The following is a 7,347-nucleotide window of genomic DNA, read 5'->3' on the forward strand; positions in this document are numbered from 1 at the left end:
TCCTGGCAGGATTGAGACATGATATATCCCCCACATGTCCATCTTAGTACAAAATAACTTAAAGCTTGAGGGATTATTTAAACTGTGGTCTGGCTTCCTGCAGGCACAGACCTGAGGATTCTGCCAGTTTCTCCCACGTTATTAGCCTGACATTTGAAGTCAGGTATCCACTGTAGATGCGTCAAGTTTCAGGACTGCTTTACAGCATACAGCAGGCAGCGTTCTGACCCCATCTCTTCGTAATGATAGGGCGAATAACTGCAGTATATTTTGTCGCAGTTGCCCTGATAGAGATCTGGAAGGCTGAGAATACATTTAGCATTCAAACCTATAGCTACAGCGAGCTTTCCTTGGGGATGTGTGAGCATGTTCTTCTTGCTTGCAGAGAATAGTCAAGAGCAAAATGCGGATTTCTTTTTTACAGATCTTTATAGCTGCTTTCAAGCTCCTCTACTGAACGTTACGGCCTTCTCACTTTGGTGCTTTTGTCCCTTGTGGGCTCTTGGGTAGCTGTTCTGTTTTCAGGTTGTGGGGTGGAGCAGGAATCTTCTCTTCTCTGCTACTGGCACTGTTACTTGGAAGGAAAATGAGATTCTCCAGGAGGAGGAGGAGAAAACAAAGATGAGCTGTAATTTTTATTATTATTATTATTATTATAATTATTTGAAGTCCTTTAGGCTTCATTTTCTCCCTGCTTCTTGTGTTCATTTAGTTTCAGACTAACTTGAGAGCAGGAGGCTGGCTGGCTGGCTGCCTTCTCATCCTCCTGCTGAAATGTTAGGAAGGATGCAGATTGCATACTTCCTTGTGCCCAAGACCTATCCTAACAGTTTTCTGTTGAAGCCTGCATGCTACTTTCTTATTCTAGAAGAGCTGAGGAAGAGGATTTCTTGCTTATGTTGCTGAACCTTGCACTTGCCAAAAGCAATGCTGAAGAGGTCCTACAGAGATGCAGGGGTGGAAGCACACATGGCTTCCCTGCTGAGACATCCAACAAGTGCAAATCAACCCCACTCATTCCCAAACGTTGTAATGGAGCCATCTAATGTTAGAGGCTGTCAGGTCAAGAGCTGAATATGAAATGGTAACCTAAATGGGAGAAGCCTTGAAGCCTTACAGCGTAGAAAGGGAATGGGGGAAGGCAGTGGGAAGCTGACAACATGAAGACTTTGTAGCTTGGAAGTTGTTACTCATCACAGTATAAATCAGTGTCTGTGACTTAGCTATGCTTCTGAAAACCTGCTCTTCTCCGAGTAGCTTTTTTTTTTTTTTTTTTTTTTTCCTCTATCAGTATGCATACAGTATGTATTTCCTTGCAAAGCATGCTTGCATTCTGGCAGATTTGCTCCTGGATGTTGGTGAAAGAAAGGCAGTGGCTTTGGAGAAAGTTGGCTGTTCAGAGAAATACCAAGCATTCCTGCACAGCTACCAATATCTGGATTATAATATCTGCCACATTGCAATAATATTTTGCAATTTAAGCCCCAAGACATAAATTCAGGAACTGCAGCGTAGTCAATAAACTAAAAAACTGCTTGGTGTGGATAATTATGGCACTGATCTTACATTATATTTTAACCTACGCGAGACCCTGCTGACTTGACAATGTTAGTTATTTCCGTTTCTTGTAATGCATGTTACGTTGCCTGGGTCTAGAATACTGGCCAAGAAAATGGGCCATGGATCAGTTCCACTATTTCTATTCCTATTTTATGGTACTGTTATTTCCTAACCACTAACTGTTTTGTGTTCTGAAAAAAATCTAGGAAATGCACTGTAGGAGGAAATGCTCTAAAAACATGAGTTTAGTTTATGAGAATGGGATCTTCGCATTTTATTCCTTCTTTTTATGATCGTTTATGATTTTGTTGTGAGTTGTGCATTCCTCTTGGGTTCCATGACTGGGAATAATGGCTGACACTTGTTTGGGGAGTGTGGGATAGCAGAGAAGGTTAGGAAACTTCTCCATTCTGTCATGACAGTTTCCTCTTTTATCTAGATAAAATAAGAATCCTAATGAGATGTGTCCTATGATTAATTTGTAGCATTTTACCTTCTGTTAATTATAACGTACTGTCTGGGGAATCAGTAAGAGGGCAAAGTCTCGCATACAATCAAGCGTTTGAAAGAATCAAAATACATAAGCTAATTCCCACAAACCCATCTCGAAGAGAGACATCTCCCTGAGGCCCTTTACACGATGGGAAAGCTCTTATTTTCAGCAACATCCTAATGTCTGTGTGTTACTTGAGATTTTCATGATGCTGTCAGCCGCTGCAGACATATGGCTCCAATTGATTTGTCCTGACAATAACAGTTACCAGCACTCATTTCTCCACACTCAGAATGAGGCACATCTGTTATAAATTTGTTGACCGTCAAGGCCCAGTAAAGACCTATCTGAAAAACATCCATTTCTTCTTTTTGCTCTACCTCACCCCTCTGGGTTCTTAAGCCTGGCTGTGGGACCTGCTGTCCAAGAAGTGGCTGTTTAAAGGTCATCCACATGGTCAGGTGTATTGTTTTTTATTTTTATTTTTTAACAAGGATACATTCTGACCAAATATTTCCTGAGCTTACTTGCACATTCTTATTCTGGGAATTCTTCTCAATTGTCAGCTGGGGAGTGGTATCGTTAATTATTTGTTAATTTTTTTTTCCCTCTTAAAGACCATCCTTCAGTTCCTTAGTCCTTAGATTTTAGTGTGTGTACTTCTCCCTCTGAATGGCTAACATGGATTTGCTTTGAGTCTGAGATAGGAGATTCCACTGGAAGCTGTTGTGGAAGAAAAAGGGCTTTGTCTTTACTTGCAATAGATCAAATACCTTGAAATGCTAATAAGAAAGTGTTACTCAAGCACATGCAGCGTGAAGTTTTGACTCTTCCACCCAAACCCCTTTGTTTCTTGTACCATCTTCTGTTTCCTCCGTGGCTGAATCCCTGGGTGCGCCTTCTGAGCTAGTGCCACCTGAACTTCTAGATCACTGTGCCCAACTATGGCAGGACAACTCAAACCAACTGCCTGGATGGAATGCTCCACAGTCTTTCAGATCCGATCTTGCCTTTTAATCCTGATTTGGCTGATAACCCTGAGATGATACTGAGCAATGACTTCTTTGCATCTGTTTTTCCAATGCTAACCACCTATGCAAAGAGCTATGGTATCTTACATAGACATAGAATGTGGTAGAAAGCCTGTGTGGCTTGCTGGGAGCGTTGGAGTGACTTTCTGCTGTATGAGAAGTGGGAGTTGAGTGGAACACAGCAGTGAGCAATCTCTTCAGCAGGAGGATGGGGTTGGGTTTTGGAGCGCTGCTTGGACTGCTTCATGTTCTTCTCAATGCTGGCCGAGCGCCTGAGTTACACAGATCCTGTGGCTTTCTGTCAGTCTGTAAGATTCAAGGTGCTCCCATTGCTTTTATCCACCACAATAAGTGAATTCCAATATCCCATGAGTACACAAGGCTTCCTTCCCTCTGCTGGCTCTGCAGCCCAGGAGAGCCTTCCAGATGGAAGAGGCATCAGGAGGGGCAAGCCAAGGTAGTTTGCTTCTCATTGGGCTGGCTTGTCTCATTTGAGGATGACTTTTGTTCCCTTGCTCTGCGCTTGATCTGGCATATACAGATGGCTGTAATAATAAGAACCTTATTAATAGGGACCCTATTTCTATCCTATTTCTCTGCTTTAGCAGGAATAACTCAGTTTTGTCTTCAGCCTTGGTTTTCTAGCATTGCTGATGCTTACTGAGGTGTAGTTTTGCATTTTGTTTGAGTTTATGTGAAAGCATTAAAACTTCCTTTGCTGCTTCTCATTCAGTGGTGAAGCTAGGATAAGCTAGGATTCATATTGCTGCGTAGGAAATAGTAATTTAAAAGGAAAATCCTTTCCGTCTACTTTAAAATGAAGGCAGGCATCTCTGCTCCTCCTGTGATAATCTTTCTTTTGTTTTTAATACATTGTATTATAACATCATAAATAGAAATGTAATCTTATTAAAAGACATGCAGCAAGTGCTACCTTATTAGAAACTTTTAAAAAAGAATAATTTACCAAGTTGAAATTATTAACATAGCTGTCTGGAAACCGTAGGATTTTACTGATCATTTTTTTAAAAGGAAATTAAAGTAGGTATATTTTGAAGTCTAATTTCTGATAGCACCAAGCTTTTACTAGCATATCCTGGCACTCCTATGCGTTTTTAAATTTTGTTAAATGCTATTTAATTTAACATTTATTCAGATGCTTGAAAAATAATCTCTCTCTCTTTCCCTCCCCCACTCCCCCCCCTTAAAAGCAAATTACCTTAAGTCTTAATTTGACCATTCTTTGGCTTTTATATAGTGCAAGTAAACTTGCATCAGCACAGGGCCCTTATTTATGAATGACACAGTGCAGCACCTTCTCATTTACCAGCTCTGGAAGTGCATGAATGTAGTGCATAGTGAGAAATCTCAGCTGCATTGGCTCTCAGTGGCAGTTAAGAAAATGGAGCTTTTTCAAGAATTCCTTTCCTCCCAACTTGATGTATTGTAATACTGTGACCTGAGAAGTGCCTTATTTCCTTTCCCTACCCATACAGAAAATAACCAATAGTTATTGATTTCTTGTTGCTTAATGTGCTGTAGTAAATTTACACTTAAGATTTTCAAATGAAGTGTCTCTAAATTAAATTGGGGCTTGGTTCATTTGCACTTAACACAACTGTGCTGCAGTGGAGTGGCTGAAAATTGCAACGGTGGCCTCCTGCTCTGTCTTCTGTGTTACTGGTGTTATCTAAATTTTGGAGAAGTTGATTACTGATAAGAAAATAATCAGTACCATCACTTTTGTGAAGAGTGCTTGGCGACAGCTTAGCAGTCCCTGGCCCTATGTGCAGTATTCTTTGTCATGGGCTGCCCTGCTGGGCTTGAGATGGAGGAAACCTCCAGAATTCCCATTCCTCTGGGGAGGGGTGAGGCTGCTGGTGTTTCTGAAGACTTCAGACCAGATGACCTGTGTGGGTCTCGCTGTTCTTTCTCCAGCTTTCTGTCAGTGTTTGACTTGAGCCAGTGGTGGTTGTTCGTGGGGATTTCTGTAGGTCTCGAGTGGTGTGTTTTGGACTTGATAAATCCTGGGAGATCCTCGTATCCATAAATCTTAGTGGTTCTTCATATCCATCTTAAAAGGATAATGGCTGTAGCTGGAAGCTTAGCTGCTGGCAGTTCCTTGGTATTGCAGAAGATATGTGTAAAGTAACTTCTTATCTCGTTTGTATCTTTTAGTTTCTTTCCGAGCAGTGCAGTAATGAGGGATATACTCTGTGGGGGCGAAGATGGTCTTTGTGTGGGCCTTTGTATGTACCTGCTGTGTTAACATGGCTAAAATCAGCTGCCAAATAGCTTTGCGTTGTTTCAGTATTGGTCTTTATTTTCCTGCTTCTTTAAATCTAATCACATACAGCAAATAATATTTTGCTAATCATTGCTAACTTATTTTGTATCTATTTAAAGTGCTGTGGTCAAATTGGGTTTGGTTGTCAGTTGGCAAGTAGCTTGAGTAAATAGATGCCTCTTTGTCATGCATCAGATTGTTCATCAGAGAAAACTACAACGTCCAGAGTTGTCATTCTTCACAACCCCCTCCCCCCTGAAATTTTGATGCGTGTTTTTTGAAGTAGTCATGAAAGGATTTAATTCCAAAGCTGAAAAGCCTGACTGGAACTGATTGCTTTGAGCTTCTTGTTTACAAAATAAGATTCTAGGGTTAAAAAAGACAGATGAATACTTGAGGTTTTTCTTATGGCAGAGTCTGATTTCTCTAGCAAAGAGTATTGTGTTATATGCAGAATGTCAGAAAGAATAACAATAAAAGCATATTTAATGGTGAGCAATTTTTTTTTTTTTCTGGGAAAACTCACTTTTGATAGCCTGTGCAGTATTGATGGCAGTTCTCTGTAGTGGTAAGATGCAGCTTTGCAGATCCCTGTAATGAATAGGACCGATGCAGTCACAGAACGGGCACTGATGTGCTGTCAATGTTTAACGCATTGGTTATTTAAAAAGTTACTTCCTTATTGTAATGTATTTTTAAAATGTTTAGAGTAAGACTGAATACCTGTTGTGATATTAATATCTGCTTTTTGTGGACAAACTGGGACGTAGAACATTGCCAGAAAGAAATCTTTCAAGCACTGTATAAAAGGATGAATTTGTTTTTAATGTTGATACCAGCTATATAAGAACTGATATTGTTACAGTTCACAATGAAAGCATAAAAGAAGCATAAAATACGGAAACAGCAGCTGTGAAGCACGTGCATTTTGGAGTTAACTCACCTGGGGGGAGCTACTTTCTTGAGTAGTTCAGCTTCCTGTGGGTAGAGAGGACCATTCTGAGGCTGAGTCGAGTGGAGACTAAGCACAGCATTGTGTTGTAATTAAATGGCCCGCCCAACCTGCCTGGGAAGTGAGAAACCTGCAGCAGTCAACAAATTTGCTTTGCAGCTTGGCTGAAGTCGTCGTGAGAGTTCTTAAAATCCTTAAAAACGGTGATGTTTGTCAGGCTGTGAACTTCTCGCTGAAGTGGTGTTCCGTGGGCACAGTGCTTTTGTTGTGCATTTTAATAATTTAAATGCTTGTAATAACTATAGGATTAGTAACACTGGAAGCTAGGGAATGCTGCAGAGTTGGCTTCTGTAGGAAGGGAGTGAGCTTCTGTACCTGGGCCTTCCTGGGAAGAGCTCTGTAAGGGATGCTGAGTGTGCAGCTCCCTAGCTTTCTCCTGCCATTGCTGGAGCTGCTTTCTGTGTTGGCTTGGCACGGTGGGACCTGCTGGAAGTGGCTGGGGATGCTGCTTGCTCTGCTGGTGACACTTGTGCTGTGGTCTCTGCTGACACTCGAGCGAAGCACGTGGTGGTGCCAAACCTTGTGCAAACTGAGCATCTTCCCTCAAAGCTATCTCTTTATTCAGAGGTGATGTACGAGTTCGTACTGTGCCCACCCCAAGGAGAAAGCATCCCTTTGTTCATTACCAGGCTCTTCACCTCCTCCTCTTTCACTCTTGTGACTGTGAGAGCACTTCTTGCCTGAAGATCAACAGTTCTGAGTGCTCCAGAATCTCTTAAGAGACTTGTTATGAAAATTCTTGCATGAGACAAGAAGGTGGGGAGTGGTGTGTTCAGGACATGAGAAGGTACAAACCCTAAACCAAGGCAAGGCCAGGCGGGGCTGAGCAGCCTTCGCTGGGCTGTCCATGTCACCAGCACGGCAGCTCAGGGTTGGTATTGAAGCTGCTGTGATTCATCCCCTATCCTCCCTGACCACTGCCTTTAGATTTTGGTTGGGGGGGGAAAAAAAAGAAAAGCAGCTT

This window comes from Meleagris gallopavo, chromosome 14 (assembly GCF_000146605.3).
Source record: "Meleagris gallopavo isolate NT-WF06-2002-E0010 breed Aviagen turkey brand Nicholas breeding stock chromosome 14, Turkey_5.1, whole genome shotgun sequence".
Taxonomy (NCBI): Eukaryota; Metazoa; Chordata; class Aves; order Galliformes; family Phasianidae; genus Meleagris; species Meleagris gallopavo.